Source organism: Micropterus dolomieu, linkage group LG02 (genome assembly GCF_021292245.1).
Source record: "Micropterus dolomieu isolate WLL.071019.BEF.003 ecotype Adirondacks linkage group LG02, ASM2129224v1, whole genome shotgun sequence".
Classification (NCBI taxonomy): domain Eukaryota; kingdom Metazoa; phylum Chordata; class Actinopteri; order Centrarchiformes; family Centrarchidae; genus Micropterus; species Micropterus dolomieu.
Window position 1 is genome coordinate 19828822 of NC_060151.1, and position 24120 is coordinate 19852941.

General features: G+C 41.1%; 1 long non-coding RNA gene across 1 annotated transcript in view; it reads right to left on the reverse strand.

The window, feature by feature from the left end:
• Nucleotides 1-24120, reverse strand: part of LOC123963512 — a 29340-nt gene that overhangs the window by 2159 nt on the left and 3061 nt on the right. Inside the window, exon 2 of the long non-coding RNA XR_006823195.1 lies at nt 22590-22932. This is a non-coding gene — a long non-coding RNA (uncharacterized LOC123963512). The remainder of the gene's footprint in view (nt 1-22589; nt 22933-24120) is intronic.

A 24120-nucleotide genomic window follows, 5' to 3' on the forward strand; every position in this document is an offset into this window, starting at 1 on the left:
AACAAACAAAAGACTTGTCCCGTGTGAAACAAAGTCAACATTGAGATATTTAAAGTTTAAAATTAAATAACGTTACGTAGGTGGCTGATGTCACATCCAAACCACAAAATTTACCTAAACCTAACCAATTAGTTTTGTTGGCTAAACCCAACCAAACTGCAACCGTTTCACAATGTTAACCACGTGTTTAACATCATGTGATGTATGTAATGTGACTTACGTAATGTACTTAAAATCCAATACACTTGTCCCTGGTGCTGGGCAGAAAAAGGTAAACATGAGCTAGCAGATTAATCTTGTTTCCAGGCTGTAACGCACCCGAATCTCAAACCAAACTGTCAGCGGTCGAGTTGCATTGTGGATAGGCGCCAGGTTTTGACCAGGAACAAGAATGCATGTGATTAAAAAAAGATGATATCGCTGATTCTACTGTATCAATTTTGATCGTTTTGATCGTTGAATGTAGCACTTCCTGTATTTTAATATTTAGTATGTATACTGACATGTTTTTATAAGCTTATAGCATACACAAAGCTAGAGCACCCACAGTTAGACAATCACCAGAAAAATAATCAACCACCATTTTCATAATCTCAATAGTTTGAAAAAGTTGTTTAAATTTAACAAAGGTGAAGATTTGCAGCTTTCAGAACATTATGGAAAGAATAATTTGGGTTTTAAACTGTCGGCTAGACAAAACAAGCCCTTTGACAATATCACCTTGAATTGTGAAGAGCATTTTCACTATTTTAAAGACAAAACAATTAACAGACAAAATGTAATTAACAGATTAATCTATCATTAAAATAATATGTAGGTGCTACCCTACTCGCATTCTGGATAAAATGACTAAATATTATATGACTAGGACTCAATGAGAAACAAAGAAACCAAAATCTCTTTCAAGAAGCTTGTGTTTGCCCTCTTGTTGTTATTCCAGTTGCTTGATCACTTGCTGTCAGTGTTTGTTATTTTCTGTCTCACTGCAGCTTAAAGGAAGCAGGTTTAGCTCTCACCCACTACTTGTCAATAGTTTCACTGGTGTTGGGAGGGGCGGGGGGGACAAATCGATGACAGATAGCAGGAGACGGAACAACAGACAGTTAATCATATAGTACAGTGCGCTCCTGTTGTTGCTTTTAAACTTGGCAGAGGACACATGACATTCAACAGAGAAGCAGTGAGGTTCAGTTAAAATGAGAAGATTAGGTGCATTTGGTAATTATGTGTTATGTAGCCTGGGATAGCGAGGTGGAATACAAGTGGAGTTTAGGGAGTCAGAGAGAGGGAGGCTGCTGAAGTCTGGGGGGAAGGGTGGGATTGTTTTTTTTGTCAGGCCTGTTGTCCCAAACTTTTGCTTTTATGCCTGGAGCTTGCCTCCAGGTGAAAAAGCAGTCATAAAGTAGATTAGGCTGCTGACAGGATGTGATTTTTATGTGTGTTTGCGTGTACGTGTGTGTCCCCTCACTGTCCCTTCTTTCTTTAACTCTTCTGTTTTTTCCTGAATTGTTTCACTATGGTAAAACAAGAAACTAGGGTGGTCAACGATTAAACAAACCCTTGTTGAGAGAAGTGTTTTTTTTGTAAAACAGCAGACAGTGAACAAAGCCATTGTTCTTCTCTGGCTTTAAAAGAGACAGTTTATTGATCCTGTTAGCTGAGATCTTTAGTTTTGGTGAATGAAAGCTTGTCGCAAGTTAATTTTCAACAACCTTTCCTTCAACGGTAAACGTCCTGTTCTGAGAACCAGTTTGATGAATGCCAAAACCGCTGCTCTTTTTCAGAGCTAGTCTCAACCTGTTCTATTAAGCCCATTATCTCAGGCAGATAAACTGTAAACTCCAGTCACACTTGCATGTCCAATATCTTGTGGTATGCAAAGGCAGATTGGACGGTGCTGATATCATCGACAGGCTGTCTGCCTGTCATCATCCCTCTCTGGCTCCTTTCCAGACTGTCAGAAATGCAGCTGAGCTCAAACCTGCACAGGCCTCTTAGTAAACAGGAAACCTGTCATTTTGAAGTGCCAGCCATATCTGAAAACAGACGTGGTGTTTGTATCTCTTCTGACACCTTGCATGACTTTAACAGTCTCTTGCTTAAGTAACTTGGTAAATGAACACTGTGTGCATTCCAGCTCTGCAGCCCCATGTGTCTCAGTCATCAGCCCTTGGCAGTGGTTGTATTGCTGGTAGTAAAGTCTATACGTCCAGATAGTGTGGAAATACGTGGGAGGAAGTGACAAATTTGAAGTATGCAGCAACTGGTGTATCTCACTCAAAATTCCCTGAAGTTTTTGCAAGCCAGGGAAGACAAAGCACGTCTTTTGTTTCAGCCCAGATTGTGATGTATAGCTTGTGCGTATGCGCCTCTAAGAGAGGCCAAAGTGGAGAAAGCAAGAAAATGTCGTGGTTGTGTTCCTTGTGCTTGTATCTACTGCAGGCCATGTGAGGGGTGGCAGAGGAGATTAGGTGTTGCCAAGGCCTCAACACAGCGACATGCTCAAGTCCACGCTGAATTAGCCCTTCAAGCTGTTCTGAACACCACGCTATCAGCTCCTTCCTATCCCTCTCTCAGCAGCACACAGAAACCTGAGGAACTACAGCGCTGAGGGGTCATAAGAAGAATTTGGGTCAGAGCTCATTTTGACACGGCACTCACCCTAGCAGGTGGGCATCTTTTATGAAAGCAACACAATAAACTCAACTCTGCTCTGCCTTCGGATTTCACAGAGATCAGATATGGATTAGGCTTGCAGATCCAGGTGGTTCTGAGGCTCTAGCATTAACCAACTAGGATGAACTGGCCTGAGTGTGTACTGTTGTCATTGGCTACATGCTGTCATCATGCTGGATTGTTACAGTATGTTGTTACTGTGTGCTGTTGTTGTCTGGTAGTACAGTGTCGTGAAAAGGAATTTCCCCTTGGGGACATAAAGTCTAAATTGAAGGATTAGTCAATCAGCAACCCAACATAAAGAACATGACATTGAAAGGGCAGAGGAAGACAGGGACCAGTACAGAAGGTAGAATCTGACTCACTAGGGCAGTGGTTCTCAAATTGGGGTTGGGCCCCCCTGGGGGAGCGTAGAACCACTTCAGGGGGGTCGTGGATGTTGAGTGGACCATAACTTGATGCATGAATGTGATTCATGTTGGGACATAAACAACAAGTGCTCTGATGATAGCAAGGGGGGCTGACAGAAAGAGTTTGAGAACCACTGCACTGAGATTGTATTTTTACAGCACCCTTTCTCCAGGACGACTTCCGCTCTCTTGATTAGCTTCACTCATCTGATTCTCATGGCTTCCTGTGGAGAAAGACTGGCCCACGTCCCTCCTTATTCTTCATGGGACTGCGACATGAGAGTTTCCTTGATGGCTACACTCATTCTTCGATTTGCTCGATCAGTCCAGAATGGGAACCACAAAAAGCTTCAGCTATTAGGCTCACTGATGCTGGGTGACAGCCATGATATAGACTCAGGGACTGTGCGGGTGGGAGGGGAGAGGCAGGAGTGCCTTTCTTTGTTAATTCCCAAGTTCTCTGGCTCGGGGGAGATCAGCTCCTTCTATCTACCCACAGACTCTGGCATCATTCCTGTACAATAATTTGGCTCTAAGTCTCTTGAATGTAGCAGGAGAACATTTAAACATTTGGCTATCCAAAAAATATTGATTTCATATAGGCCGTGCCGATTTTGGTTTCTTGGGAACAAAATAAAAACAGATTTTTATGGAGTTCTGACATTGCAGGGGACATCGTCTGTCTTCAATAAGAGATGCAGTCAACTGCCAGTGCAGATGAGGCTTATTCGCACTCCCTGGGCATTTTCGATAGATGATTGAGGTTATGTGGGTTTGGGCCGTTTTGTACATCAAGGAGGAGATCTTTGAGGAGATATCTCTCCTGGCTTTCCCCCGTGTGGTTTTGAGGGTTGACAAGTGAACAAAGAACTGTTACCTACACACACACACGGACTGCTTTTTGAAGCCATATATTAACAAAAGACAGATACTTTCTCACTGGACACACACAGCTGTATTGGTAGAAAGTAACTAAGTACATTTACATTTTGTTGTCTGTTCCAGAGTCTCGACTGAAAACTAAAGGGGACAGAGCGTTTGCAGTCAGGGCCCCGAGGCTCTGGAACAGCCTGCCCGAGGAAATCAGGTCGGCTGAGTCAGTGAACTCTTTTAAGTCCCTTCTTAAAACATACTTTTATAGGAGAGCCTTTCCTGATCTTATTTGACTTTATTTTATCCCTTTTATTTTATTGTATTTTACTAATTTTATATTAATTTTTCATGCTCTTATCTTGTTTTGTTTTTTTGTTTGTTTTTTTTTGTATTATTCTTTACACTTGTTAAAGCACTTTGTAACTTGTTTTTGAAAAGTGCTCTACAAATAAGGATTATTATTATTATTATTATTATTATTATTATTTACCCAAGTACTGTACTTATGTACAATTTATTGTACTTATGTACAATTTATTCTACTGCACTACATTTATGTGGCAGCTTTAGTTACTTTGTAGATTAGCATTTTGCACACGGCACACACTGCCATCTGTGAAGTATCTTCTAATGAGTTCTACAAGTCTCATTTTCTAAAAACAAGTGAAAAGCCAGTGTGATGAAACGGTTTCAGCCTGTTTCTATAGAAGTCAACTAGTTTTGTGAATTTTATAGAACATTTTCCCTGATTTTGGAGAAGCTATCCATATTCCTTTCTTCATACTTGTTACTTACACTTATTTCTAAAAAGTTCTTGAAACAAGTTAATTTCTAGCAGTTGAAATAATCAAACAAACAAACAAAAAAAAGAGTTATTGGACTTAATAATTAATAAACAATTACTTAGTAAGAGGGAGATTTTTTTTACAGTGCAAAACATAACATGATCATTATATTAAGTTGTTATAATCAGGTCCACCTTTACCAGCATTAACATTAAAATTCTGCTTACATGTTAATGTAAAGGTGATAAAGGTGATAATAAGCCCCTAATCTGTTATGAATTAAAACACTGACAGCGGTTGCTAAAGAGAATCCTTCTAATTCATTTACATTTATTTACTTACATTTATTTACTCATAATATTTCTTTACATTTACTTAGTAAAGATTGGACGTAGGACTTTTACTTAAAGGAGTGTATTCACACTGTGGTATTGATACTTTCACCTAAGTATATTATGTTAATATTTCTTTCACCACTCCACAGCTGACAGAGCCAGCCAACAAGCACAGCTCTTCAGTGCAATTCACAATAACAAGCTCATGTGTTTACACAGGGCAAGAGAACAAGAAAAGGAAATGCAGGGGAGGAGAACAGTTGGCCTATTGTGTCCATCCACATGCAAAGTTTTATATTAGCACATGGTTTGCCCCGGAGAAACAACCAAGAAACTATTTAGAACATAACAATCAGTTACATCTTGATATAAACTAAGCACGATGGCTCTTTATGGAAATTCTGACCCAGCGGTCTGGATCTTGGAGCGCTGACACAGAGGGGTCTTTAAGATCCTCTGGCACCCCGACTGAATGGATCTCATTCTGTCTGTAACGAGCCATGGATTTCAGAAAGCCAGAACACTGTTGGTGGTGTTGTCTGCTCTAAAGGTGACACTCACCTCATCTGCTGATTCACGAGTTGGCAGGTTCGCAGGGAAGGTAGGGGTCAGGGGAAACCATAAAAGGGTCAATAAGGAAGACAAAGAGTTCATGTTTGGGGTTACTCACAGACATTCAGATGTATACAAACTAGCATCAACTGCAGCATCCAACTAGCTATGGTTTCAATCAGGAGTTCTTATTGAGGTTTATTGAGCTTGATGCAGCTACACAGGACATCCTGAAACTTTCCGTCTGCTCTGTTCTACTCTCATGTTCCGCTCCACTGCAGAGCAGTTTTTTTTCTTATGAGAGATCAAGATGCTGCAAGCGGCAATCCAACTGTTTAATGCGTTCAGCTGACAGTAAAGCCATGATGAAAATTAAGCAAGGCTTAGAACTGGAGTGTGGGACTCGCAGTATTTCGCAGTATACCAGAGATTTTAAATCACGTAGCAAACTGTTTATTTAAATGGAAACGGCGCTGTCACGGCAAGATTTCTGATGTTCCAGGTAAAAAAAGAAACTCTGCTTCAAGAGGAAGGATTACAGTCAAAAAAATAAGGTGATTGACGGCATGAACAAACACGGATAACCATTGATTTAGCTTTTCCTCGTTGGAGAGCGCTATGCGAAGAGAAGGGACTGAGGGCAGACATGGATGTCGCTCTACTGCTCTTGAACAGGTTGTATTTGTAAAATATTGGGAGTAGGCGATACAGCTATTACATTTACTCTACCTAAATAATGGATTATTGTCTGGGAACTGTGGACATTTGTCTGTATTTTGTAACATAGGCATATGTCATGAGCAGGCATCGACAGTGTTTGTGTAATTACTCTCACTGCAAGAAGGATGAAAGCTCCTCATTGCAGGTTTAATAAATAGATTTTTTGCTGTTTGCATTGCAATATTGTCTCCTAGATGATGCTGTTGCACATACAGACATGGACAAAATTGCTGGTACAGAAAGCTAAGGAGAGAGCAGTCTCAGGAGATTAGGAAGAAAATCATAGACAAGCATGTTAAAGGTAAAGACTATAAGACCATCTCCAAGCAGCTTGATGTTCCTGTGACTACAGTTGCACATATTATTCAGAAGTTTAAGGTCCACGGGACTGTAGCTAACCTCCTTGGACGTGGCCTCAAGAGGAAAATTGATGACAAATCGAAGAGACAGATAATACGAATGGTAACCAAAGAGCCCAGAACAACTTCCACAGACATTAGAGGTGAACTCTAAGGTCAAGGTACATCAGTGTCTGATCACACCATCAGTCGCTGCTTGGTCCAAAGTGGACTTAATGATCTAAATCCTGATCTAAATCCTATTGAACATCTGTGGAAGGAGCTGAAACATGCAGTCTGGAGAAGGCACCCTTTGAACGTGATACAGCTGGAGCAGTTTGTTTATGAGGAGTGGGCCAAAATACCTGTTGACAAGAGCAGAAGTCTCATTGAGAGTTACAGAAATGAATTGATTGCCGTGACTGCCCCAAAAGGTTTTGCAACAAAATATTAAGCTCAGGGTACCATCATTTATGTCCAGGCCAGTTTCATTAATTTGTTTGATTGTGATTCTGTTGTACCACAATTCAAAACCAATATCTCGTTTTCAGCAGTAAATGTTCATTAAAATTCTATTTATTATTACTTTTGTCAGTTTCAAGTTATTTTTTTGTCAGGGACCATTGTGGGTTGTTCTTTCTTTTACAGGAGGATACCAACAATTTTGTCCACGTCTGTATATGGTTTCATAATGATTCTTAATCTACTTCATCTTAAAGGTGCATGATGAAATAGACAAACTTCTGAAACTCCCCTGGATGTCAGAGCTGTTTCCTCTTCACAAACTGCCATATGAAGTATGCTTTCTGTTACTTAAAATGATCATGTCAGCTTTGAGCAGAATATTGAAGTGCTTTATTTATTTTGTTCTTCCTGAATCGTGGTGAAGTTGTTTCATCACTATCTCATTACTTCAAAACTGAAACTTTCAGGCATGTTTTAAAGGAAATGCCACTTACTAAAATAATAATAACAGAGTGAAAAGGTAATACACACTCAGCAGACATACTGGTCAACATTTGTTCAAGCTTTTTAAAAATATGTTTTTGAGACTTTACTAGAGTTCTAGCAGGGAGCATGTTGTCCCAGGGTATAAAATGACCACATTTCATCATTATATTGTTCCTCAGTGCGCTGTAAAGGGATCATCTTTCTGATGAGGAACATGGAAGGAAAAAAAAGTACTGTGGAGCCTAACGATCCTCAGCGCCAAAGTCATAGCTTAATTCCTAAAACTCTCCTTTGTTTATATGGACTCATATCAGAAAAACAATGCGGACATGCCAAGACATGAAGCATGGCGTTATTAAAGGGCATAGAGCAATCGACAAATAACCTGTTAGGTCTCTATCTTTCTGCACTTATCTTGAGGTCATGTCAGCCAGTCAGCCAATAGAGCCTGTGGTGAAATGAAGAGCCATTTTGAGTCGTGCAGGTATCCAGAGAGCTGATGGAAATGGCTTCCTGGGGGATCACTAACTTCTGATGGGAACAGAAAGATATGTACTCACTGTTTTTTTGAATGCTCTCCTTTACACAGGCACATGTAGCGCTTGAATGGTAGTGAACAAAGCTTTTAAATGGGTCTTTGGATGAAATCACCTGGTAGGGCCCCAGCATTATTACACTCTCCCTGAATCAGTCTGAGACTACGGTGAAAGGCTACGTCCACATCAAGAGATTATTTGAAGGTTTAAGCAGGTGGCACTGAGAGCAGAAAAAATATTATATTTTAGTAACCTGGATGAGGTTGAAAGCGGCCGATGTGCTGACTTGAGTGGAACATGGAGGCCGTCACTGCCAGATCAGCTGTGGGATCAGCTGAGGCATCATGGGAGCAAAGTATGGAGGCTGTCCTCTGTGATCTTATTATTGTGCTTTGTGTTCACCCGCCCGGCTAAGTAGCTCAGTGTCTGACACACACACCTTTGGCAGCGCAGGGTTGAATCACCAAGTTGTCTGGCCGGTTTGCATAGATGACACGCACACACACATCTAGAAGACTGATCCAACACCCTCCCATATACTCAAGGCAGACACACTCCACACACACGCAGGGTCATATGCCCCAGTACGCAGACACGCTTAAGCAGGTCAAAACTCATGTGGAGCCACATGTCGAAACAGAAAAGTTATGCTCACAGCGGACCACAGAAAACTCACACTTTAAGAACAAATGTATGATAGAAGTTACACTAATGGCAAGTCACAGGCAATCACACTGGGATGTCAGACATAACCTAAATATCACGTGCCGTGGTAAAATGTGTAGTCATAAATTTGGGAAACCAACTTCACTATACTTTGTATTCAAGTTAACATGTACCCTACAGTGAATACTCAAACTGTCAGAAGAGTTTAGCATGATCTTGTGTGCTGTGTGACAGCAGAGTGTGTCTCACTCACCCTCATGTAAAGGAGTTAACGTTGTTGTGCTGCCTGACACCTGTTGAAACACAGGAGACTCCATCATGATGAGACATGCGCCTATGCAGGTGACTCACAACCAGCTGAAAGAGCGCCAGCAGGTGACAGAGACACACAAACACACACACAAACACACACTCCCTCACAAAGGAGGCACAAGCAGAGTGCTGAGTGTGCACATGATTGACTGCATCCAATACATAGCTCACTTATTATTGAGATAAGGGACAAAACATGTCCTACATCAAAAAGTCAAATTTGCATGAAATTATTCATGAAATTATTTTTATACATTTTAAAATTAATTTCATTAGAATTTGTTAAAAAGCAGGCTCTATACTTGGAAAGTACATGTAAGTTAACCTGTCCTCAGCAAGACTTCACAATGTCAAACTGCCAGAAAAAGTGTGTAAAAATGTTACAAATGCATAAACATGAATATCAAGTGAAATTACTGGCTAAAAAAGATATCACAATTAATAAAGTAAACTTTAAAGTATATTTTCCACAAAAAACTGGCCATCAAAGTTGCGTCCTCACTTTTTGTCAACTCTGTCAGATATTTTTTTTTTCCTGAAAAAAATTAGGAAATGTCATGGTGAGCTATTACCCTGAGGACCCCTTTTCCACTTACTGCTATAGTTGGATGCAACCATAGAACCCTTGGACTGAAAAGTTTACAATTTTATAATATATTTTAAACAAACAATGTTGATATCACTACAGTCACAGCTTTAATATGTCAACACCGTGTTATAATTATGATAATCCTAGTTAAGAATTATGGAATAAATGTTGGCATTTTAGTTTAGGTTATAGAGGTAACTACCAACTGTGGAAAAAACAAAATGGCTCCAGTTTACAAGACAGTGTCAAGATGGAAAAGCATTCCATTTTGTCAACTCCATCAGATGTCCAAGCTGACGGGGTTGACAAGTGCTCCCAAAACCTGTTTATATGTATGGAATAAAGTGGTGTGAGCAGGTAATTCATGAGAACATCACAACAGAGATGTGCTACCGAAGTGTGGTTCAGGGGTGAAAAGTAGTTCCTAGATACCACTTTTTCTATTTAAACAACCACATATGCTAGTTAGCTTGCTAACATTCCCTGTTAATCTCAGGACAGAAGCTGTCTGTGTAAGAGCAGAGAAAGAGAAATAGGCAGTATTAAAAAAAAGAATAGAGAGAAATGGAGAGGCTGTGGAGAGGTCAAGCAGCAGTGAGTAGGTCGTTGATTTTGGGCGGTGTCTGTGCTATGGTGAGGTCTGAATCTGGATTGAAGGGGTTTATAGAAATCATGGTTGGACATTTTCTGGTGGACTTTGATGGCAACTGCTTTTTCCAGAATTTTACTGAGGTACAGAAGGTTGGAGATCAGCCGGTAGTTGCTTGCATTCTCCTCTCTCTCTCTTCTCACTAGAAGGAGGAGAGGCAGAGCTGAGGCAGGTGAGTATGGAATACAATGGAATATGTAAGAAAAAGAAGAAGAAGTAGTAGTAGTCATCTGGGTTGTTAAAAGAGAAATTTGGACAAATGGAGGAACACACGCAGCTTTTCCAGTGCACTTGCAAAGAGAGCAGTGAGCAGTAGCTGAGCCATTGGTTGCAGTCAGGTTGCAATTCGTAACCCTCATCAATAGATGCCACTAAAACCAAGACTGAACATTTAAACAACTTTACTGAGACTTAATGATATATTATTAGTATCTGATAGTTTTCTTTGATCTTCCAGTGAGCCATTGGAAGGAGTAAGGAAAACCAGTGGAAGGAATCTGGAAACTACATGAAACGTTAGAGCTACACAGTTACAATTAAATATCTTAAATACTTAATTTGTTAGTTTTCTTAATCTGTTGTGATTTCAATCAGTTTTCATCTCCATCAGTTATTTGTCAACACTGTCACCTGAAGGTTTTTGTCTTTTAAAATATTTACTCTTTGCACTACGAAACTCAAAATCAAGGCTGAAATCAAACCAATCATCATCGACAGCTGCATCAAATCAAACATTGCATCTTATAAGATACAATTTATTATGAATTTTACTCTACAACTAAATCCAGATGGTTAAGGAAACTGAGAAGATATCCAAAATATTCATAGCATGATTAAACATGCCTGTGTTTGACACTGTATGCAGGCCAGACTACGAGCAAAGTTAAGCAGCTTTGAGCCCCAGCCATTTCAACCGTATGATCAAAATCCTCAGATATGTCTGCAAACAAAGCCAGCGATTCAGTGGTGGGCTCGCTCTGCACCTCCACCCCGTCCCGCTCTCTTCTCGCCAAGCCTCAGATCCACCAGCAGCCTGGGGAGTTGTACGTCGCACAATGGGCCCTTTGTACGTACTGAGGTAACACCATAATTGTTACAATCTTTCCATTCAGGTGAAAAACACACCCACTTTTGACTCCCAGTGACATTGTGAGAGGTTTGTGGCTTTTCAGCGATGTTGAATTAATCAGATATAATGAAGTAAAACGTGGGTGGCTCACGCACCTGAGGTTGTGGCTGCTGCCTCAATAAGCTCCTGTTTGTATTTTCATGTGAGTCTGTATAAGCCAACGTCCAGACCACAAGCTCTGTAGAGCTGGAGTGACAGATTTAATAACATGCTGATATTTCCACAAGGTGGATCAGTGATCTGTGACGAAAGAACGGTTCACTGGAGAAGTTTAATAATTCCTTGCTGCCAATCTGAAACCCCAAATGAGAAATAATTTTTCCACTTGGATGATATTGCATAAAAGCCGGCCAGTCGAACGACATATAAACAAATGTGCTGAAAAGAGTACATCTATATTTTCTGAGATTGGGTTTCTCGTTTTGGTTTTATTTATTTATTCCATTCCTTCCCTTGACTGTCTCTTATCACGGGGCTTTTTATTTAACTATCGGCTCGTCCTCCCCACGCGTCCGGCACATCCTGGGGAGATAAATCACAACTATGGGCCTGCGTCTGGGAGGGGCCAGTGCGGAGGAAACAGTATGGAAGCCTGGGTGGTTCCAGCTGGTCGGCTTCCAACTTTTAGTTGAGTCTAATGCAGACCTGTGAGGAGCTTTCATCCGTTTAGGAAACATCTGGAATCATCTGCCGGTTGAATGAAAGCGCGCATACGTGTGTGTGTGTGTGTGTGTGTGTGTGTGTGTGTGTGTGTGTGTGTGTTTATGCGTGTGTTTATGTGTCTTCCAGGAGGTTTGCCAGGAATATTATCATTGTGTTAAGATTAACCTCACTGTCCAGAAAATAAATTAAGGAAATTCACTGGTGAATTGCCAATAGAAGTTTTGGCTTTGACATCATCTCTAGTGAACAAATTCCTGCTGAACATCTAGTAGGCCTAGTTTACGATCAGTCTCCTCCTCATTACTCATGGAAGGGTGGTCCACCACATCACTGTGCCACATCTGCTGGACTGAGAGAGAAAATAGAAAGAAAAGAATTCATGCTTCATGTACAATCACCCCATTTTCTATGAATGTGTTAAAGAAAAGACTTCAGAATGCTTACAAGGCCTGAATAGTCAAAACCAGTTATAAGTGTGTACTGTTGCTGTTTAACAGAGTGCATCTTGTATGCGGGCAGGTGAGAAGACAAAGCCTGTGCTGGTGCGGCGTGTCTCTCCATGCCCGAGCCGAGACATCAGGCCTGGATGTGTTGACAGAGGCAGGGTCAGGCGTCACACCTGTCGGTAATATCCCTCTTTCAATGCACACGAGGCGTCGTCACCTTAAACACTAAACAACACACATTCGTCGCAGCCTCCACCTCACAGGCAATACCTGCAGTCTGCACACAAAACATGTCAAGTCTTCCTTCTCGAGACTGTCAAGAACAACAAGTGAAAAACATCATCGGTGTTTGCTGTGTCATTGTGTGGTGAAAACCTCAGAAAATGAGAAACATTTCCCTGTTTTCAGCTTGGCCGCTATGTATTTTGGAGCATATTTAATTTGTTTTTTAACAAAAGTTTTTTGTTCTTAACACAAGAACATGTAATCTTTCTTTTGGAGTTAAAATTTGAAAATCACCACATGGTCAAGTTAAAGCGTTAAGTGGCTTTCACACCACCACCACAACAACAACATTTAAAAATATCATGCAAACATCTCTTCCTCCATTTCCTCCTCCTTCTCATGTATACAGTGTGTATACGCCCTAAAAGATAACAGTCGGCCCTCTCAGACATTGCAATGCGAACGTTTGTACAGCTGAATTTTACGTGCCATGTCATTAGTTGTAGACTAGGTGTGTAGGGAACAGAGTTGCTGTGCTTGGACCGGGGAGAGGATGTTCAGGTCTGACCGCAACGACACCAGGGGATGTGATTTTTGGGAGAACTGTGGAGGATGTTTTGCCTCCTGTGTGGTGACTCCTGACCCCAACCATCCTCTCCAAACCTGCTTCACCTCTGTCCTATTGTAGCTCTTATCAAATAGCTGAATGTTGTACATACATTCAGTCCACTGGCCCGTAGAAGAGATAACACTGGCTCTATCTCACATCAGAGCAGCCTGCCTCTGTTCTCACAGTTGTTTTGTCAGTCATTCGACCCCCCATGTACAATATCTTTCCCATTAGCTTCATCTGCATTGACGCTAAACTTTTCTCCATCCAAATAATCACCTGTCTTTATGGCTGCTCTCTTGTCCTGTACACCTTTGCCGGCTGGCTCTCTGACGCATCTGTTCATGGGTGTTTTGTCAGCACTGCGTGACTCCCTCGCCTGCTAAGACAACATGGTGTCGTCCTGAGGGTGCACCGTGGCCCCTGTTGATCACACTTCGCTGACTTGCGCTCGTACCGCTTCTCATCTTCCCTAACACACACTGACGTGGCCCTTTGAAGTCATGGGGAGCAACGTGGACCTGGGACTGGCCCAACAAAAGCAATCTGATCCTCGGATGATGTGTCCAAGCATGCCTGCCGCCCCCCGACAATGGACTAGGACAGCAGGGGCCCCCTTTGCAACTTCTGTTTGTAAGTTGGAACGGACCTGCATGTAGTTCATGGGGAACTGGACATGTGAAAGACGTGGCGAGAGAAGTCGCTGTTTTGCGACTACAGATTGATAGAGGTTGTTTTTTAGTCCAATAACTTTAGTTTCAGCCTTTTCCCAGTCTGACTAATTCATAGTTGCAGGACAGGACTATTACCAACGAATGATTGCAGCTGCTATGGCTGGGAGGCCTCTTCTCGCTTTGGTATAAAAGTACAAAAGTACAGAAATTATTAGGGTTTGAGGGAAGGTCAGACAAAGGGGAAGATTAAGTATTTTTTTCTTTTTGCTGAAGGGAGGGTAATATGACTTTATTGGCCCAGCAGCAATGGGTCTACTTTTTCTTACTCCAAATTAACACTTTAAAATTTCAAACTTCCATTTTGGGAAGGATCCAATCATCGTAAAGGCTTTATGCTGCATGGTGGGATTTATTTTTACCATCACAGTCAAGTAGCTAACCTGACCAATATGTCAGATTTGAGCAATAAAGAATTCGTTTGGATCTTTATAGATATTAGTGATTAAATGCTTTATTCACCACTAGCCATTCCCTCCTTCCCTTTAGTTTGTATCATAACAGAAAGTTAATCAAAAGTCAAATGTATCATCTAAAGTTGACCTGTATGATATTTATTTAAAGGTACAATGTGTAAGAACTGATACTACCCTCAGCCCATTAAATTCATACTAAAAAAAAATAGGGGGAAGTGTTTTACATATGAGGTCATAACTGCTGCTAACTGTCATGATAGCCGGACAGGGACGGGACACATCCCAGAGACCGACTGAGTCCATTTCGATGACCTGGAATACAGTGCCCAGGTGATTTAAAGCAACTTCGGCTATTTTCATTATCAAACAGAAACATACAACCGTACACCTTCTGAAAATATTCCTCCCTCTTGCTCCTCTCCTACTTGATGTCTCTCCTGCCCCTGCCCGAACCCGCTATGTCTTTGTCTTCCCCAGAGTCAGTGTAAGCATATTACTTTTCATTTTCTTTATTGTTTATTTAGTTTATTTATTAGACTGAAAAAAGCTTGTGGAATGTTGCAAACTAGCCATTTGCACAGATATCCTAGCTGAAACTACAGGGTGAGGCTCTATTGGACTATTATTTTGGCTGTGATCACGGCATCATTTTATAATGTATTTAGAAAAATGTGTTTTTGGTTAGAAGACTCAGGAATGGTAACCACAGTGACCCATGTCTAACCTGCATCCCCAAATCTCTGAGCACACATTTGGAAATGTTAAATATGCAAGGCTCACCTTAAAAAGTGTTTGCACATGGAGAAGTAGGAACCTTGAGTTGCCAGACATGTTGTGTGTTATCTTGACATTGCAGTCTGTGTTGTGTGTGTTTGTGCAGTGTGTTTACATTTGCTAATATGTGTATGCATTAGGCAAGTTAGAACAGCTCAAACCCTGCTTGCATTTCTCACTTCCCTCCCAGAGAGTATGAGGGAATAAAGCCCTGGCTGCCACCCACACCAGGTCCTATCTGTGTCTGAGACCATTTGGGTGCAAGGACATTCAAGACCTTGTCTATACAACAAGTGGATAAACAGAAATTGGCCTAATCTGGCCTTCAAAGCCTCTAGTGGAACTAATTTGCCAAGAAAAACTGATTTTAATCCATATTCCAAAATGGAAAGAAAAATAAATGAAAGAGAGAAAGAAAGCGTTGAGGAAGAATTTCTCAACCACTCAACCAAGCCCTCACGCCAGAGGATATCACAGTCTCACTTTGCAATCTGTCGTGATTACACAATAACCTTTTTTTCCCCTCTTGCATGAGTGACACTCATAGGCTGTATAAAACATGGACGTAGTGTCCATGACGTCACTCATAGATTTGTGAAGAAGCTCAGGGTTTGGGCCATCGCCATCTTGGCAGTGACTAAGAGGTGGAGCTGAGGCGGGCCAAATGGCTGCTGAACCACCTGGTGGCAAGCTGCCTCAGAGGGCACCCGCCTTTCATTCAAAACGGCCATGTTCTTAATTATGCATAACTTTAAGCGTTAATATAATTTAAAAAGATAAGTTATATAAAAATTCACCGCCCGCACAATTGTCATAAACAGGAAATTAGCTATACAAACAAAAACAATTTTTAGACGTGTAGACGTGTAGACGTGTTTATTTCTCAAATGTGCCAGTGATTCTGCCAAAAGACTATATAGAGGAACCAATGTAAAATGTGTACAGTACCTCACTGTGCTCAATTTCACGTCATCTCCTCTCACTTTACCCTTTGGCTGCTTTGTGATCACTCAACACACTGACACAAAAGGCTACTTCTTTCACACCTGCCCAAAACACTTCCTTGTTTGTCTTCAAAGTTTACACCGTGAGCGTGCAAATGATACACGATCGGCAAAACTGAGTCCAAGAATTACCTCAGCACAGAGCAACGCAGCATGGCCATCCGCTACATCTGGTTCACTTTAGCTTCAGCATCAGCAAGTGCTTCCACCTCCACAGTTTTCTCTCTCTTGACACACACAAAGCACATATGAATCGTGGAGGATGCTTTGCCCATCCCTCTGAAAGCAAAGCACCCGATGTATATTTCATGAGGCATTAGTCATGCTGGTCTCTTCTGTTGTTTTGTTTGGGGAGACAGAGCTGAACAATAGATGCATGGCATAGCGATGGAGGATTAGAATACCTACAGTCCACAAAAGCCCACAAGCACTCTTTATTCACTGGAGCGATCTATTCATAATTGTATTAAGTGATTTTCTGGAAGAACTCTTGTTAATCATTCTGAGGAATTTCTTCACATAAAAAATGACTCATGTTTTGGAGGCGGCAAGGGAAGAGGGGGGTTGAGAAATGACTGGAAACAGAAGGGGTAGTTGTAGACTCTGGAAGATACTGTAGCATGATAAAGCTTTTTATGGCGGGATACCATGAGGTGGAAAAAAATCTGACTTCCTCCAGAGGGCATAATGCATTACATTACTGTGATAATCATCTTTCTACATCAAAAACAGATCTGGAGCACATTACTAACTTTACTCTGTGCATGTTCAGAAGAAAAAGAACATAGTCTCCGAAACCACCTTAACATTGACCTTACCCCATCCATAAACCTGCTTCTACTAAGGTCTCTGTGTCCTGTACAACACTCCCTTTGTTCCACTCATGTGAAGAGTGGAAAATGAAGGAGTCCGTGGTCCTGTGCTGTAAATCATTTGAAACAGATTTTTGGTTGTAGTTTATAACAGCTTCGCTTACTGAATATAAGCCCCATGAGCAATCTCTTCCAGGCCAGCTGCTGCTGCTCTCTGCAGAGCTGAATGCAGGTAGCTTGGCAGGAAGCAGACACTCGCTCCTGTGACATGTTGAAGGTATTTGAACACACAAAATAATTCTCTATGGAGGACTCAGAGCAGCCAGTGCTGCCATACGTCTCCTGATACATTCCAGTGGATGAGGGGTTGATGACAAATTGTGCTTGGGGCAGATTTGTTTTGTTTACGTCTTCAAAAATACTCAGTTTCTTTCTCTCTTTAAATTATTAACTATCCTTAAAGCAGCTAGATTAATATGTGTATAATACATTACAAAAGGTCACAGGACTAATTGGATGTGAAAGGGTTTGCTTATAGTGATGAACCCACAGAGAATACTTAGCGAACTATGAAGTTACACAGAGATTATTAGCATCTTGTCTCAGTGTTTTTCAATTTACTGCACACAATGTTTTCTTTTTGGCTCCATCTCACTGCTCTCATTGCGTCGTTTTCAGCCACAACAGGCAGCTCTTTTCAGTGAAAAAGCTCTAAAAATCCACTTTACACTACCTGCTCCAGCACCAAACAGACATAATTCTCCTGGTGAACAGAAACAGGACTCCAAATAAAAGCTAATATTGTATACCCCTCGGCATGTACCTGTACATATCCTCCACAATTTCACTAAACAGCAACCATTAGACCATCTAGTTTCAAAATGGTCAAATTGCCTCTGATTATTTTCTTAGGCCTCCCTTTCGCCTCCAATTTCTTGTTTTTACTTTTAAAGAATATATTCTCAACCTTAAAGAATAAATATTTATCCTTTAATCCACTGTTTCAGGAAGTGTCACACATCATGGATTTAGAGGATTTACAGCAAACCACGTTTCTATATATCTTCTGATACATTCCAGTGGATGAGTGGTTGATGACAAATAGTGCTAGGGGCAGATGTTCTCACAGTGTTTTACACCTTCACATATACTTTCTTTGTTGCCTTCAGATCCACAAGTGTCAGTTTTGTTTCTGTTAGATAGGCTACAACACTTTGTCTGAAATGTAATAAACATGTGTAACACATGGCAGGTGTTTGTAACCCATCTTAATTACATTTAAAGGTAGATATCTGAGAGGTTAACATGTAGAATGAGGAGGAAAAATGAGATTCACAGTAGGGCAGAGTGGAAAAAGCAACATTGAGACGAGCAAGCGGCAGGGAGACAAGGAGAGCAAATCCAATTTAGCCATATGTGATCCTATCTCCACAGCAACTCTTTGTATTTGCAGCGAGCAGTTTGTGAGCTTTGGCACTGAGCGACTCTTCTCCCCATGCTAGCCCCTTCCTAACTGCCATCCCTGAAAAGACGAGCGGACAGATAGAAAGGGACACGATGAGGGAAAGAGATAAGATGTGGGGAGAGGAGGAGAACGCAGAGAAAGTGAGGGAGAAAAAATAAAGAGTGAGTGGGGGATAGGGAGGTGATGAAGTGAGTGGAGTCTTAGGAGGGGAGTCGCAGGACATTCCTGAGCCAGCTGTGGGTTGGAGGGGGAATTCTCACTGAATGCCTGACAAATAAAACAAGACACAGGCTATTTCAGTATTCCAGGCAAAAACCCACTGGCACATTGCAGCGAATGAGGGGGGAAAGAGAGATTTTGGAAGGAAAAAGAGGCAGGCTAATGAGAGAACCAGCAGGCTGCACGGTCCGGTAAGACAGGCCTAAAACCGCAGCAGTCCAGTGGTTAACCTTTCGCTGCCTCTCCCTCTGCTGTCTCCTCCAAAATGGAGGCAGAAACTGGCAGCAACATAGCGGTTCTTGGGCCCTGACAGCACACACATTCCTCTTGCACAGACAGGTGGTGGGGCTGTTTAATAAATACAGGATTTGATGGAGGGTGTCAGCAAAGGGGGGAGAGGGTCAAAGATCATCACAGGCTGTAAACAGCAGAGTTGAGCAGCCATAATAAAGCTACTGCCCTTCAGGGAAATCAAAAGCTGGACTCCACTCATAACTCCTTGTTAATGACTCACTCATTCAACTGAGATGCTGCTGCTGACTATTTAAACACTACTGTTCCTGGAAGTACTCACTACAAGGGTGATGTTCAAGAGTAAGCCATTCAAATAGTAAAGTTCAGTGATTCTGGTGGGCATTGTTGGGCAAGTTACTCAGAAAGTTTAATATATTAATAGTTACTTATTACTTCTTAAAAAGTAATATTATTACTTTACTTATTACTGGGTAATAAAAGTAACTAGTTACTCGTTACGTTACTCGTTACGTTACTAGTTACTTTCCAGTGTTTCCTACATAATGACGGGGGAGAGTATTCTAACTTTGGACAGGTTTATGCAGCGGTGTTCAGGAGAGAGAGAAAGAGGGAGCGAGCCAGGAGTAGCTGCACAAATATATGTTCCTCAATACAGCTCCGCAATAAAATAGGATTTTAAATATGCCTAGTAAAAATAAAATCACAAAATCAATATGTGGCAGTCAGGGTTGATAATAATCCAAATTATAGGCTAATTATGGAAATAATACTGCTTTCACTACCACCCCCCCTTCCTCCCCAGACAAAGCAGTCTCTCCTGACTTTATTAACTAATATCCAGTGCTTGAAGTGGGCCGGAATGCCCCGGTACGCAGTACCGGCACCTCGACATTTTACTTTTTTGCATACCGGGACATCTTCCCAAGAGACTGGTGTGACACCAAAATCTGTGACCTATCAGATTCTGTGATTGCACCCAAACGACGAGGTTTTCCTAACCATAACCAAGTACTTTTGGTGCCTAAACATTTAAAAGTGTCGACAGGTGTCATTTACACTGGGGACGCTGGGGACAGGTCACAATCAGAATGTCTCCATCACTTTTTGAAAGCTTTTGTTAAAAATATTCTGAAAAGCAGCTTGCAACATGAAATGTTAAATAACAAATGAAACAATGCACTATAAGAAAACATGCAATGCTAATATCATATTCATTACAGCAAGGAGTGTGTTTTTTACAAAGCATATAGCCTATAGGCCTAACGTTTCTGAACACCACCTGAAATAAAAAAAATAAACAGCTGTTTTTCTGCACATGTAGCCTGTTTATAAGAGCAGTCTTCAGTATTTTTACAAAACCTTATGTTAACTCCACTCTCTCCCGACGAGTCCAAAGGTCAGTGACCGCAGCTGCCGCAGTTTGCTTCAGCTGATGCTTCAATAAAAATGTTCGCGGTTGAAAGCATTTTGCTGGTCGCACAGAGTTTATACTAGACGACAATGGTCTTTGCATCTTAGACTGTGACACAATAATGCAATAATAATAATAATGCAATACAATAATAATAACGCGTTACTGCCCAACACTGCTGGTGGGGTAGCACAAAAGCTGAAATTTGGGTTTGATTCTCTCTAAACTCAGACCACACAAGCTAGATCAGTGGTTTACACTATTACTTACATAAAAGTTGATATTGTTACAAATTTAGTTTTTCATACAATTGTTTATATCAGTTTGGTCATGTTTGTATGCTTCTACTAGGCAGTGGCAAGCTGGGGACAGTTCTACCATTCAAGCTGTACTTCTCACGATTTTAAGTGTTCACCCATCACTTTTAGCTAACAATTAGTTTTAGCTAATGATTAACTGTTTAGCTATTAGGCCTAATTTTTACTTAATCATTTTAACTCCAATAATTTTAGCTAACAATTTTAAGTTTGCCCATTACATTTAGCTGATTTCACCTGTTTATGTACTTTAAGCTAACAATTTCAACTGTTTATTCAGTACTTTCGTTTAACTATTTAACTGTTCCTAATACTTTTAGCTTATGAATACTTTATGCTAACAATTTTAGCTGTTTATCCATTAGCTAATGAATACTTTTTGCTAACTAATAACTGTTTAACTGGTTATAGTAGGCTACTTTTAGATAACAAATACTTAAAATCCAGTATATCCAGATCAGCACCAACAGTGAGATATCTGCTATTTTATAAGTTAAAACATATTTTACATGTTAAGTTGATTCTACTCTTTGGTTATTGGATTGTTTTGATAACCCAGAATAGCAATAAAAATCCCCTCCTTTGTTTCATGTAACAGTTTTTTTCCACACTTACTCACTTTAAGAATCAGTTGGCATTGTTCCCCATATATTGATAAATTAGTAGCATTTAATACTTCACACTTGTGATCTAAATGTCATTTGGCACACCCACATTCATCAGCCAAGTGAACTTCTGGTGAACCGCTGTCAAGATGTTGGAGTACCAGTGAGTGATAAATAATAATAAGGGAAAAATCAGAAAGAACTACAAAGTAGAATAAAATACCTTTTAGCAAGCCATAAATGACTGATGTGTTTATAGTGCTGTTGGGCTGTTTAACTTCAAGGATTTCTTGCCGTCATGACAAACACTTTGCTATTGTTCCATCCACATGCAGAGACTTGCCTTTTCCCCACAACAACACAGTGTGTGTGCCTTGGTAGGAGGAGTTGAGCCGAGATGTAAGTAAGTAATAAGACATGAAGGATTGATTCACTTGGATGAATGCCCTAACAGCATTTTATGGGCCAACTGCACCTGTATGACGGCAATAAATTAATTGACTTGGATTAACAGTATAACAATTGAATTTTATTTGTGGTCATGGGACAACCTGCTATATACACGATTTATGTCATGCATTTTCTGGTCTTGCCGAGACCAGCATTAAAAACATGAAAATTAGGACCAATCAGTGTTAATTGGACTGTGTCGTTTAAAGGGGCTCATCCCTATGTTCCCAGCATGTGTGTCAATTTATATAAACAAAATTGTAAAAGAGTGGTAAGGGCTATCTACGTAGTTCAAATTACCAAAGAATGAACAGGGAGATGGATGTTTCACATGCAGTTGAATGGTAAAATTCATTCAGCCACTGTGGAGATATAAGTGTCTAAAGTCTTGCCCACAAATTTGAGGGTGTAGGTTTAAAAGGAGCATCAGTAGGCTATAAGCTTTAGGTGGGTGATTTCAACATATTGACCCAGGGACACATACATTGAACATTTGACATAGAAAAAACATTAGTGAGAACATAAAGCCCTTTCAACTATCTCCTAATGTGTCATATTAAGAAGATATTGAGCTGGGGAACATAGGAACCTGGGAACATACATAGGCTTAACACCCCAAGTGGCTTAGACTGTGTTGCATTGTGTTACTCCCTCTTGTCTCCTACCTGTTTCAGGGCACTGCAGGGCAGTGGTAGCTCTGAGCTGGAGAGGAGACACATCCAGTGCTGTCTTTAAAGTACTTCTTGTGTCACACAGCAGAAGACCGAGGCTCCCCCGGTGAGCGATGCTCCACCGTTGCCACACAGGGACAGAATGGTAGCCACATGTGTCAGCAAGCCGCCACATCACACCACCCTCCCTCCAAAGTCTTTGTGATCTTCCTAACAGCGTGCAAGCTCGACTGTGCCCCTGCACGCGCTTTTTCCTCCCCCCCCACATAGATTAGAGGAGATGAGGGATGATCATTTCATAGGGGAAATCCCACATCCTGCAATTTCATCTTCTTATCTGTTTGAGGAACCACAGAAAAATACAATAAGGTTATGGGGTCAAGAAAAATAGTGCTACTTTGACACCAGGGTGTCTTCAGTTTAATGTGGAGAATAAAAGAGAACAAGATGATAAAGAGAGTTAAGTTGAGAGCCATGTGCACGTTTCCTCTTTTCTAGACTGTATGACTAAAAGCCACTTCCTAGAGTTGAGTCACTCATTTAGGATGACAGCTGCTGGTAGACCGCTGCAACCGCATCTAACGTCCTTTCTCCCTCTGACTACTCATCCCAAATCTCCTCTCTCTCTCTTTTTTCCCTCTTTCCTCAGCACTAGAATTAGCCTGCACACGATGCACCACTCTTGTTGGGTCAAAGCATGTGACGTAAACCACTGACAGTTTCAAAGACTTCTTTACAAATGGTAGTTATGCGGTGATGTCCGCTAACCCGTTTGAGGACATTAATGTGGATAGTAAATGTGCCTCATGGAAACAGCCCTGGAGTAGCAGAAGAGTTCAGTCCCTGCTCCGTATCCCACATCACTGATGGAAATGATTAAGTATATTGGAGTGTAATTCCACCCCCCTCGGTCTGGTTCTTAAAATAGAGTAATAGAGAGGAGGGTGGCTGGCCAAGGCAGACGTCTGAATTCCTCTGATTGGAGCAGAACAGTAATTTGTTATTAGGTTGATGTCGACCCATGACCACACCACCATGCCTGCCATGTGAGAAGAGGGGCATGGCATCACTCACTCAGAGGCCCCTCTCCCCTTCTAAAACTCTCTTTGCCTCTTGCCTGTGGTTTTTTCATTCATATCAAAGACATTCCTTACATTTGAATGTAAACACAAACATACACACATGTGCTTGCACCCGGATCATGAGTAGATTCCAACAACAGAAGAGGTATTGGGTTTGAGAGTCATGTTTTGGTTGGTTCTCTAACCATCTATTTCATAGAGCCGGTTTATATGCAACATGTGTTTGAGTGCTCTATCCACAACTGTGAGTGAGTGGCAGTGCTGTGTTACTGGTGTAATATTTATCATGTTAATCACCCACACACGTCTGGCACAGTGTAACCACTCTGGTCATTGTGTTCACCGGAGACTGGTAGGAAATGAGGCATGAACAGCTGAAAGATTTCAAAGGAAGCAGAGGTTACACTGAGTATGTACACTCCGACCCCCTGAAAGTCACAGCA